Source organism: Ailuropoda melanoleuca, chromosome 2 (assembly GCF_002007445.2).
Source record: "Ailuropoda melanoleuca isolate Jingjing chromosome 2, ASM200744v2, whole genome shotgun sequence".
Lineage (NCBI taxonomy): Eukaryota > Metazoa > Chordata > Mammalia > Carnivora > Ursidae > Ailuropoda > Ailuropoda melanoleuca.
The window spans coordinates 31,785,629-31,798,686 of NC_048219.1; the positions used below are offsets into that span (position 1 = coordinate 31,785,629).

At 44.9% G+C, this 13,058-nt stretch overlaps 1 protein-coding gene across 12 annotated transcripts in view; it reads right to left on the reverse strand.

The window, feature by feature from the left end:
* DAB1 (DAB adaptor protein 1) overlaps positions 1 to 13,058 on the reverse strand; it is a 1,110,909-nt gene that overhangs the window by 307,844 nt on the left and 790,007 nt on the right. The gene's annotated exons all lie outside the window — the stretch shown is intronic.

Consider the following 13,058-nt stretch of genomic DNA (forward strand, 5'->3'; position numbering starts at 1 on the left):
TAAATAAATCTTAAAGTGAAATTCCAGAATCCTGCTTTCCTTTCGGCTAGGTTTGGTCATATACCCAGCTGGAGGCAAAGAAGATGCAGATGAACATTTCCTCTCCCCTAACAGGCAAAACCTCACAAGCTGAAAGCTTTTACCCCTTCCACAATTGCTCATCTCTTTCAGCTCACCCTCTTCCCTCCTGACCTGGAATACAGATAAGAAAACTGGAGCTGCAGCAGCTACTTCTCATTCATGAGGAACAAAAACTACATATTAAAGATGATGAGGCCAAAAGGCAGAGGACCTTGGGGTCTTGATGACTTTCTTGAGCAGATTTACTAGCATCAGCTTACTCTCATGGCGGGCTTCTTTTTATATAATTAAAAGAAACATCTTGCTTGTTCAAGCCACATGCCATTGAGTTTTTGGTGTTTCACAACCAAGCCCATGAATACAGAGACTTCACCTTGCTGTGCCTCAGTCCCTCAGCTGACAAATGGAGGATATAATGGTCTCTATGTCTTCTATAGTATTATAAGAATTAAATGATAATGGATTTAAAGAGCTTAGCTCAGAACCTGGCACACAGTAAGAGCTTACTGGATATATATTATCACTATCATCCAACCACAACTATGACTACTACTAGCCAGTGAGAAATTCAGCACTCAGGAATTCCAGCGCTCAGCTCCCCTTCTTTCATACCGTCAGTCTTCCAAGAACTCCTCTCTTTTACACGGTAAATGTGTCAGGTGAATTAGCCATTTCTCTCTGCGGCTTCTGAAGAGTGCCTCTAGATCTCCTTGCGTCTAATGTTCAAACAATCCCTGAGATGGACACAGGGCAGGAATCATAACACACACTGAACAGACCAAAACCTCCAGACTCAGAGCTATGAACGGATGGCTCAGGGTCACGGTGCTAATTTTATTCTAAATTTTGTGGAAGTTAGAAAAATATCCAAACTTCTTTCTCCATTCTAGGAGGCCCTGCTTGATCAGACCTCTGCCTACCTCCTACCAGGCATGCTGCCCATTTTCTGTTCGTCAAATATTCCCTACTTTCCTCCACTTGAGCCCTGTCCTTGCAGGTGCATCTGCCTGGGACACCCTGCCTTGCTCTTTGCACAGCTGTCTCCTTCACCTCCACTGGACCTCAGAGATGTCCTCTCTGAGGACCCTAATTCAGGGCCTGCTGCCTAGATGAGGGGCTCTCTGTCACCCTAGTGAGCTCCCTCACTTCTGTAATGATCTCTTTGTTTGTTTGTTTATTGACCCATTTCCTGTCTAGATGGTAAGCCACTTTAGGTCAGGCACCTTGTCTGTTTGGTTGGCCCCCAGAGTCCCAAACCTGGAAGGAAGGACAGAGGGAAGAACTTAAACCCAGGCAAAAGTCTGAGCTTCACAGCTGGACAGACTTGTGTTCAAATCCCAGCTCTGCCGTATAACAGTGGAAGGCAAAGCCAATCACTGAACAGCTCGGATTCCCAGCACCCTCACCTCTACCATGAGAAGGACGACGCTCACCTGACAGGGTGGTGGTCAGTGTCACCTCTGATCACAAGGGTAAAGGATATGGCCCGGACCTGACACATACATGCCCCATAAGCCCTTGTTCTTCCCCTTCCTGTTCCTCCTCTCTCCTGTATCACCTGTGGGAGCACAGGACATGGCCAGTTGTGCTCTGGCCCCCTGCTGACAGACAAGAAGAAAGGAGAATGACACATAGAGAGATCAGCCAGTTCTGCCCTCCCCAAGCTACGCCAGTTCCCTACAGACTATGGTCCGGTGACTTATCTGTAGATTGCAGACAGTATTAGTACCTCCCACCTAGTGTGGCTGTGCGGATTAGATAAATTAATATGTATTAACTGCTTAGAACGGTTCTGGCACATAGCAAACTCTCAAAAAATGTTTGTTATGATTATAATCTGTGTCTATGTGGACCAAGGCAAACAAATTTGGTATTTTCAATTATCACTGAATGTCTCCTCCAAAACAAACGAGAATCCATCAGTGTCAGCATGGGGAACAATGGGACAGAGATGGGGCTGGAGGAGGTTGGGAAGAGGGACGCAGCTGGAGCAAGTCTCTGCGGAGAAAAGGAAATGGAACCAGGTCCCCGGGCCTTGGGCTCCTGTTCCCTAGAAGTCAGGAAAACAAGGCCAAGTGGACGATGTCCCGCTGGGTGTGAGCGAAGTAGTGAGGCCTGGCCAAGGTCCCCGCGGTGAATATGGAGGCAAGACTCAGCTGCGTGGTCCTGTACGAGGAAGAGCCTGGAGTGCTGCTCAGGGGACACCCGTGTGGAGTGGCCTCCGCGCTCGGGAGTAAGGAGGCAGAGATGTGAGGTCAGCCTGCCCTGCTTTCGAGTCCTGCTTGTGACTCGCTCAGCATGTCCCTGCGGGAGGGGCTCAGCCACTCAGCCTTTGTCCTCATCCGCAAAGTCAAGTCAGAACTCCTTGTCCCTCACAGGTTGCTAAACTTAACGCCTTTCACACCGAGAGCACTTAATAAGTGGTAGATACCGAATAACAGAAATAATGGCAAACACTTGCAAAACTTACTTCGTGCTAGGGTTTCTTGTAAGTACTTTACAAGTATGAACTGATTTCATCCACACAATAAACCTGGACAGAAATGCTATTAATACTAGGAATGATGATGATAATATAAGAAACATAAACAGCACTTCCCACAGGCCAGGCATTGTTTTAAGCCTTCTATATATTAACCCTTACTCACCACGACCACGTGAAGTAAATGCTAGGACGGTCTCCCCTACACTGATGAGGAAGTTGAGGCAGGGATGGGTGAACCTGCCTGAGGCCGTCTGGCTACACCAAGTGGGGCTGGGCTTCCCACTCAGCTTAGCTACAGCACTCCCCAAAGGATAAAACCTCATGAAAATCCTCAAGAAAGGGAAGGGAGATTGTTTTCCCTCTTGTTCGCAAGTAAGGAAATGGACAGTGTCTTTCTGGTAACGAAGAGCCTTGTGATCTGTGGTCCAAGACTGCGTCCATGCCTCCACAGTCTTTTCAACGATCAAATACGTTACTCAGTAGAAACCTTTTCTGACGATTCTTCTAAGCTGGGCTGACGTCTGTAAATGTGTACACTTAAGAACTTGGGGCTTCCTGGCTTTTTTCTGGAGAAAAGCAGCTATAGCTACATGGGGCATGGACAATTTAAAAAAAAAAATCATACTGCTCAAAATCAACTTTATGTGCTCTGATAATTAAAAAGAACAAAATACATTTGACCCAAAATGGGACGTAGTTTGAACAAAACTGGGTCTTCAATCATTTGGAAATGCTAACACGCCGAATGCCTGATTAAACACAATTTGTATTGTCAATAAAAAATGCAAATGACTATTTTACTGGCAAATACAGCATTAGACTTTGCTTGATATGAGGATTAAACTGCATTTCAAGAACAATTCAGGAGGTCAACTTATAAATGAACATCCCCTTTCTTTGTCCTTAGGTTCTGGAGGCCAGGGTAGGAAACACAATAACAAAAATGATTGCCTGCCACTGTGTGCCATTTCCTTTCAAATAAAATCCATGCCAGTTTTGTATAGTGGAGAATGATGTTTAAGCCCCCAAATGGGTACTGTAATTTAGTGCATAATTCCTTGAAATTTACATGGCACACTCCCACTCATCTGAATCAACTGATAAACTCTCTTTTATTTGTATTAAAGGAAATGGGGATTAAAAGGTCGAGAATCCACACAGTGTAGATACTGAGAGCACGGGCACCATTTTAAAACCTTTTAGTCAGTCTGGCCCAGAGCTAAATCAAGTCTACAGGAATTATGTTTGACTGCAAATACTCCCCGGTTGCAGACAGGAGTAAGACACGCACTTTGAATTCCACGGAAAAATACGGAATCACAGATGTTGCTTGGGAGCGTCTTTATTTCTGAAATTACAAATAATCATTGTTGGCATCTGCGAGTGGAAAAACTAAAAAAGCGAAGAAATACCTCATCACTGCATTATGATGTGATAAAACCTCAGGATGGCAGGCAGCCGGCAAGGCATTAACGCAGTTGTGCATTTACATTCAGAGATGCACATGTCATTTTGGTTAAACATCATTGCCCAATTTTCGAAATTTCCCCTTGTTATTTTTTCCTCCACATTTTTCACATTAACTTCAAGCAAGACAAGTTGCTACAACCTCTAATACCTTGTTATAGCTATTGTCGTTTGCTTTCTGAAGGCTGGAATGTCTTTTTCGAGCTGTTGGTAAACATGACGAATCCAAGAAGAAATTAAAGGGGTCCTCTTGATTGTATGGGATGAGTAAACAGAGAACCAAACACATGGATTTGGTTTCACTGAAACTGTTGTCCATTTAGGCAAAATGTGGGTTCACAGAACACTGAAATAAAAATTGCCCTGGAAATACGTAGAATGCTGCTCAAATATGCTAATGATCTAAGGATATTCTGAACACCTTCCTTGGAACTCACAACACTAGGGACTAGTTTTAATTACCACATGTCAGGCATTGTTCTACATGCTTACATATGAACCCAGTTAATCCATATACCAGTCTTAATAAGTAGGTTCACCTTTTCCATTTTACAAATGAGGCATGGAGGGGTTAAGTAATTTGCCCATGATTACACAGTGAACAAGGGTTGGAGGGGGTCTGGCTTCTGAGTCTGGGCTCTTAATCAGAACATCAAGTCTCTAGACGCTACCTCTCCATGTATCCTCAGTTTATTAGGAGAATTTCCCTAAGCAACTTGCATTTGTTATTTATACATATAGTTAAGTGCACGAGTAAACAGCTATCACCCTCCCATTTCAAAGCTAAGAAAACAGACTCAGCAGTTATGTGAGGTCCCCCTCCCAGCACGTGGCAGGGCTGGACTGGAGCCCTGAAGGCCTATCTCCTTCTGAAACAGAGCACTGCCCCCCCCCCCGTACCAGCCTCTCCGAGAGCATGTTTCCCACTCCCGAAGGACGCAGATTCTGTAACTACTCAGTGTCCTGTGTCTCAGTGCCTGGTACATAAGCACTAACTCAAAAAGCACTTGAACGACTCTATTTAGAATCCAAACTTCTCACCAGCAGCACAGCTGACCTGCTACAAACCGCCATCATCTTTCTCGTTCATTATTGCAACGGCTCCCAACTGCATTCTCTCTTTCTGTTCAGATTCCCCTACAATTTCTTTTCAGAACAGCATCGGATTCCATCATGATATTATAAAGCTCTCCATGAACTTCCTGCCCGACTCCCCTAACTTCTCGGACCTCCTTGGCTACCATGCTCCTGCTGCCTTGCCATTCTTCAAATACACAGGGCACGCGCCTGCCCTTTGCACCTGCTGTTCCCTCTGTCTCAGATGTCATAAGAGCAGGCACCCACAATTTCCTTGGCATATGTGCTCAAATGCCACTTTCCAATTTCCCTATTTAAAATGACAAACCCAGAGGGAGGTTAAGATGGCAGAGGAGTAGGGGACACCTTTTTCAGCCGGTCCCCTGAGTTGAGCTGGATAGGTACCAGACCAGCAGGAATATCCACGGAATCAGCCTGAGACGCAGGAAGATACATCTGGATCTCTACAAATGAACATCTCCAGCGCTGAGTATCGAGGTACGAAGCGGGGAGCCGTGAAACCGCGCACAGATATCGGAAGCTAAACAGAAGGGGGAGGGAGCCGCCGTGTCAGGGCGCCGGGAAGCGGTAGCCACCTGCAAGGGGGAGCGGACAGACCGCGGACCCGCACGCTTGAGACAGCAGGCTGAGAAGGGAGCTCCGGGAGCGCACGCGGGACGGCTGGCGGTTGGCGGGCCACCTGCACGGGGGAGCAGGCGGACTCGCGGACGGCACCCGCGAGACAACAGACTTAGAACGCGAGCTCCAGGAGCGCGCGCGCAGGGCGGCTGGCGGGCCACCTGCACCGGGGAGCGGGCGGACCGCGGACCCGCACTCTGGAAACGGCAGACTGAGTCCGTGAGCCGGGAGCGTGCACCACCAAGCATCTCACGGAGCTCCGGAGCTCCGGTGTGCTCACTGGATCGAGGCTGAGACCGGGAGCTCCGGGAGCGTCCGCGGGGCGGCTGGCGGCTGGAGGGCCACCTGCACGGGGGAGCAGGCGGACTCGCGGTCAGCACCCGTGAGACACCAGACTGAGACGGGGAGCTCCGGGAGCCCGCGCGGGGCGGCTGGCGGCGGGCGGGGTTGGAAACACAAAGGACAGAGACGTGCCGGCCCTGGAAGTGAGGGCTGGGACGCCGGGTGTGGGGCGCACAGCCCGGGATGCTGCAGGGTTGAGCAGCACCAACAGAAACAGAGTTAAAGTGGCCAGAACATCAGTGGAGAACGATCCGCGATCCCTCTGTTCTGAGACAGAGGCTGAATTTCAGCCGCTGCTGCTCTCTCAGAAGAGGCATAGCAAACCGCCAGGGAAAGCCGCCAGAGAACAAAAGCCCGGAAATACCGGCTCACAGGGTGCCCATCCCCATCCCCCCTCGCAAGGGACACAGAGACTCTACCCAAACAGGGTTTTCTGAGTACCGGCAGGCAGGCCCCTCCCCCAGAAGGCAGGCTGAAAAATCAAGAAGCCCACAACCCGGAGCGCCTGAGTGGCGCAGTCACCAAGCACCTGTCTTCGGATTAGGGTGTGTTTACAACGTTCCGGAAAGGAGTCCCTCATCGGGCTTCTCCACCGGGAACCTGCTTCTTCCTCTCCCACTCCTCTGCTTGGGTTCCCTTTCTTGCTGACTGTCTCTCTCTCTCTCAAATAAATAAATAAACTCTTTAAGGAAGAAGCCCACATCCCTAAGATCTCTATAAAACAAGGGCGCACGGCCTGGGTCCCAGTCAACACTTGGGCTCTGGACAACCCTGCAATCTCTCTTCATCAGAATGACGAGAAGGAGAAGTCCCCCCCAGCAAAGAAAAGATAATGAGTCTGTGGCCTCTGCCACAGAATTGGCCTCGGCCACAGAATTAATACATATGGATGTATCCCAATTATCAGAAATGGAATTCAGAGCAACAATGGTCAAGATGATGAGTAAACTTGAAAAAAGCATCAGAGAAAGCGTTGCTGAGAATATAGAATCCCTAAGGGCAGAAATGAGAGCGAATCTGACAGAAATTAAAAATTCTATGGGCCAAATACAGTCAAAACTAGAGGCTCTGACGGCCAGGGTCACCGAGGCAGAGGAACGCGTTAGCGAATTGGAGGATGGGTTAGTAGAAGAAAAAACGAAAATAGAAGCTGGTCTTAAAAAAATCCACGCCCACGAATGTAGATTACGGGAGATTACTGACTCTATGAAACGATCCAATGTCAGAATCATCGGCATCCCTGAAGGGGTGGAGAAAAACAGAGGTCTAGAAGAGATATTTGAACAAATTGTAGCTGAAAACTTCCCTAATCTAGCAAGGGAAACAAGCATTCGTGTCCAAGAGGCAGAGAGGACCCCATCCAAGCTCAACCAGGACAAACCTACGCCACGGCATGTCATAGTGCAATTCGCAAATATTAGATCCAAGGATACAGTATTGAAAGCGGCCAGGGCAAAGAAATTTCTCACGTACCAAGGCAAAGGTATCAGGATTACGTCAGACCTGTCTACAGAGACCTGGAATGAGAGAAAGGCTTGGGGGGGCATTTTTAAAGCTCTTTCAGAGAAAAACATGCAGCCAAGGATCCTTTATCCAGCAAAGCTGTCATTCAGAATTGATGGAGAAATAAAGACGTTCCAAAATCGCCAATCATTAACCAATTTCGTAACCACGAAACCAGCCCTACAGGAGATATTAAGGGGGGCTCTATAAAGGTAAAAAGGCCCCAAGAGTGATACAGAGCAGCAAGTCACAACCGATACAAAGACTTTAAAGAGAAATGGCATCATTAAAATCATATCTGTCAATAATCTCTATCAATCTAAATGGCTTAAACTCTCCCATAAAACGCCACAGGGTTGCAGATTGGATAAAAAGACATGACCCATCCATTTGCTGTCTACAAGAGACTCATTTTGAACCCAAAGATGCATTCAGACTTAGAGTAAGGGGATGGAGTACCATCTTCCACGCAAATGGACCTCAAAAGAAAGCTGGAGTAGCAATTCTCATATCAGATAGACTGGATTTTAAACTAGAGGCCATAGAGAGAGATACAGAAGGGCACTATATTATTCTTAAAGGAAGTATTCAACAAGTGGATATGACAATTATTAATATATATGCCCCCAACAGGGGAGCAGCAAGATACACAAGCCAACTCTTAACCAAAATAAAGAGACATATAGATAAGAACACAGTAATAGTAGGGGACCTCAACACCCCACTATCAGAAATAGACAGAACACCCTGGCAAAAACTAAGCAAAGAATCAAAGGCTTTGAATGCCATACTCGACGAGTTGGACCTCATAGATATATATAGAACACTACACCCCAGAACCAAAGAATACTCATTCTATTCAAATGCCCATGGAACATTCTCAAGAATAGATCATGCTCTGGGACACAAAACAGGTCTCAGCCAATACCAAAAGATTGAAATTATCCCCTGCATATTCTCAGACCACAACGCTCTGAAATTGGAACTCAACCACAAGGAAAAACCTGGAAGAAACTCAAACACTTGGAGGCTAAGAACCATCCTGCTCAAGAATGACTCGATAAACCAGGAAATCAAAAAACAAATTAAACAATTTATGGAGACCAACGAGAATGAATACACAACGGTCCAAAACCTATGGGATACTGCAAAGGCAGTCCTAAGGGGGAAATACATAGCCATCCAAGCCTCACTCAAAAGAATAGAAAAATCTAAAATGCAGTTTCTATATTCTCACCTCAAGAAACTGGAACAGCAACAGAGGGACAGGCCTAACCCACTGACAAGGAAGGAGTTGACCAAGATTAGAGCAGAAATCAATGAATTAGAGACCAGAACCACAGTAGAGCAGATCAACAGGACTAGAAGCTGGTTCTTTGAGAGAATCCATAAAATTGATAGACCACTGGCAAAACTTGTCCAAAAACAAAGAGAAAGGACTGAGATTATTAAAATTATGACTGAAAAGGGAGAGGTCACGACCAGCACCATTGAAATTGCAAGGATTATTAGAAACTTTTATCAACAGCTATATGCCAAAAAACTAAACAATCTGGAAGAGATGGAGGCCTTCCTGGAAACCTATAAACTACCAAGACTGAAACAGGAAGAAATAGATTTCTTAAATAGGCCAATTAACTATGAAGAAATTGAGTCAGTGATAAACAACCTTCCAAATAATAAAACTCCAGGCCCAGACGGTTTTCCTGGGGAATTCTACCAAACATTCAAAGAAGAAATAATACCTATTCTCCTAAAGCTATTTCAAAAAATAGAAACAGAAGGAAAGCTACCAAACTCATTCTATGAGGCTAATATTACCTTGATCCCCAAACCAGGCAAAGACCCCCTCAAAAAGGAGAATTACAGACCGATTTCTCTAATGAATATGGATGCCAAAATCCTCAACAAGATCCTTGCTAATAGAATCCAACAGTACATTAAAAGGATTATCCATCATGACCAAGTGGGATTCATACCTGGGATGCAAGCATGGTTCAACACTCGCAAATCAATCAATGTGATACATCATATCAACAAGAAAAGACTCAAGAACCATATGATCCTCTCAATTGATGCAGAAAAAGCATTTGACAAAATACAGCATCCTTTCCTGATTAAAACCCTTCAGAGTGTAGGAATAGAGGGTACATTTCTCAATCTCATAAAAGCCATCTATGAAAAGCCTACTGCAAGCATTATTCTCAATGGGGAAAAGCTGGAAGCCTTTCCCTTAAGATCAGGAACACGACAAGGATGCCCACTCTCGCCACTATTATTCAACATAGTACTAGAAGTCCTTGCAACAGCAATCAGAAGACAAAAAGGGATCAAAGGTATCCAAATCGGCAAAGAAGAAGTCAAACTGTCTCTCTTTGCAGATGACATGATACTCTATATGGAAAACCCAAAGGAATCCACTCCCAAACTATTAGAAGTTATAGAACAATTCAGTAAGGTGGCAGGATACAAAATCAATGCCCAGAAATCAGTTGCATTTCTATACACGAATAACGAGACTGAAGAAAGAGAAATTAGGGAATCCATCCCATTTACAATAACACCAAAAACCATGCGTTACCTTGGAATTAACTTAACCAGAGACGTAAAGGACCTATATGCTAGAAACTATAGATCACTTTTGAAAGATATTGAGGAAGACATAAAAAGATGGAAAAATATTCCATGCTCATGGATTGGAAGAATTAACATAGTTAAAATGTCCATACTACCCAGAGCAATCTACACTTTCAATGCTATCCCGATCAAAATACCGAGGACATTTTTCAAAGAACTGGAACAAATAGTCCTTAAATTTGTATGGAACCAGAAAAGGCCCCGAATCTCCAAGGAACTGTTGAAAAGGAAAAACAAAGCTGGGGGCATCACAATGCCGGATTTCGAGCTGTACTACAAAGCTGTGATCACAAAGACAGCATGGTACTGGCACAAAAACAGACACATCGACCAATGGAACAGAATAGAGAACCCAGAAATGGACCCTCGGCTCTTTGGGCAACTAATCTTTGATAAAGCAGGAAAAAACATCCGGTGGAAAAAAGACAGTCTCTTCAATAAATGGTGCTGGGAAAATTGGACAGCTACATGCAAAAGAATGAAACTTGACCACTCTCTCACACCATACACAAAAATAAACTCCAAATGGATGAAAGACCTCAATGTGAGACAGGAATCCATCAAAATTCTAGAGGAGAACATAGGCAACAACTTCTATGACATCGGCCAGAGCAACCTTTTTCACGACACATCTCCAAAGGCAAGAGAAATAAAAGATAAAATGAACTTATGGGACTTTATCAGGATAAAGAGCTTCTGCACAGCCAAGGAAACAGTCAAAAAAACTAAGAGACAGCCCACGGAATGGGAGAATATATTTGCAAAGGACACCACAGATAAAGGACTGGTATCCAAGATCTACAAAGAACTTCTCAAACTCAATACACGAGAAACAAATAAACAAATCATAAAATGGGCAGAAGATATGAACAGACACTTTTCCAATGAAGACATACAAATGGCTAACAGACACATGAAAAAATGTTCAAAATCATTAGCCATCAGGGAAATTCAAATCAAAACCACACTGAGATACCACCTTACGCCAGTTAGAATGGCAAAGATAGACAAGGCAAGAAACAACAATTGTTGGAGAGGATGTGGAGAAAGGGGATCCCTCCTACATTGTTGGTGGGAATGCAAGTTGGTACAGCCACTCTGGAAAACAGTGTGGAGGTCCCTTAAAAAGTTAAAAATTGAACTACCCTATGACCCAGCCATTGCACTACTGGGTGTTTACCCCAAAGATACAGACGTAGTAAAGAGAAGGGCCATATGCACCCCAATGTTCATAGCTGCATTGTCCACAATAGCCAAATCATGGAAGGAGCCGAGATGCCCTTCAACAGATGACTGGATTAAGAAGCTGTGGTCCATATATACAATGGAATATTACTCAGCTATCAGAAAGAACGAATTCTCAACATTTGCTGCAACATGGACGGCACTGGAGGAGATAATGCTAAGTGAAATAAGTCAAGCAGAGAAAGACAATTATCATATGATTTCTCTCATCTATGGAACATAAGAACTAGGAGGATCGGTAGGGGAAGAAAGGGATAAAGAAAAGGGGGGTAATCAGAGGGGGGAATGAAACATGAGAGACTATGGACTGTGAGAGGCAAACTGAGGACTTCAGAGGGGAGGGGGTGGGGGAAGGGGATAGCCTGGTGATGGGTAGTAGGGAGGGCACGTATTGCATGGTGCACTGGGTGTTATACGCAACTAATGAAGCATCAAACTTTACATCGGAATCTGGGGATGTACTGTATGGTGATCAACACAATATAATAAAATAAAATTTAAAAAATAAATAAATAAATAAAATGACAAACCCAACCCCTGTGCACCCAATCTGTCTCCCCTGCTATTTTTTTCTCCATAAAACTTTCTAATACACCATGTAACTTACACATTTATTTTATTTATTGTGCAAATCTCCCAACCACACTGCAAACCTCACCATGGCAGACTGTCTGATGTACTGATGGATCTTCAGTGCCTAGCTAGAACACTGCCGGTGGCGTGAGAGGCGCTAGTGAGGATGAGGGAATGAGCGAGTGAGCGAGTGGAAAGGAAGTGCCTCCTCACGCTGCTTGGACCGGGGGCGCCCGTATTCCCTTCCCCCGGGGCATGTCTAGGACTTCAAGGTCTCTCTGTTTGTGTTTTTTTCTCCTCTCTCTCTCTCTTCCTTACTTGCATTCCTTATGCCCCAATTCAGAAAAATAGTTTTACCTGAAAAACCTAAATCCTGTAGTATAATCGGGAACACAAAGACCCCTTGCTTCTTGTAGAAGGTGGCTGTGGGTATATATGAAAAAAGAGGTATGTGTCCTTCTTTACCATTTCAATACTGTCCTTGCACTACAGTCTCAATATGTATCTGGTAGCCTGAACCCAAGCATCTGGATACAAGACTCAGTTACTTTTTCAAAATTTGTTTTGAAAAATTAGGGGCACCTGGATGGCTCAGTCGGTGAAGCACCTGACTCTTGATTTCGGCTCAGGTCATGATCTCAGGGTCACGAGACTGAGCCCTGAGTCGGGCTCCGTGCTCAGCACAGAGTCTGCTTGAGAGTCCCTGCCTCTCTCTCTCTCCTCGCCCCGCCCCCACTTACATGCACACACTTGAGCTCTCTCTCTTTCTCAAATAAATAAAAACAATCTTCAAAAAAATAAAACTTCTCAAAAATTATAAATAAGGTGACATCTAATATAACCTGATGAGGCAAATGGACCCAGATGAACACATCTGTGGTATCTCTCTGTGCTTAAGCCTTGTACTGGAAGCTGGAATTCCATTTAAGCCTGCAAATCTTCACATAATTGTCATTTAGTGAGTGATATTGTTCAAATGTGGTCTTTGAGATCCACAGTCCAGTCTACT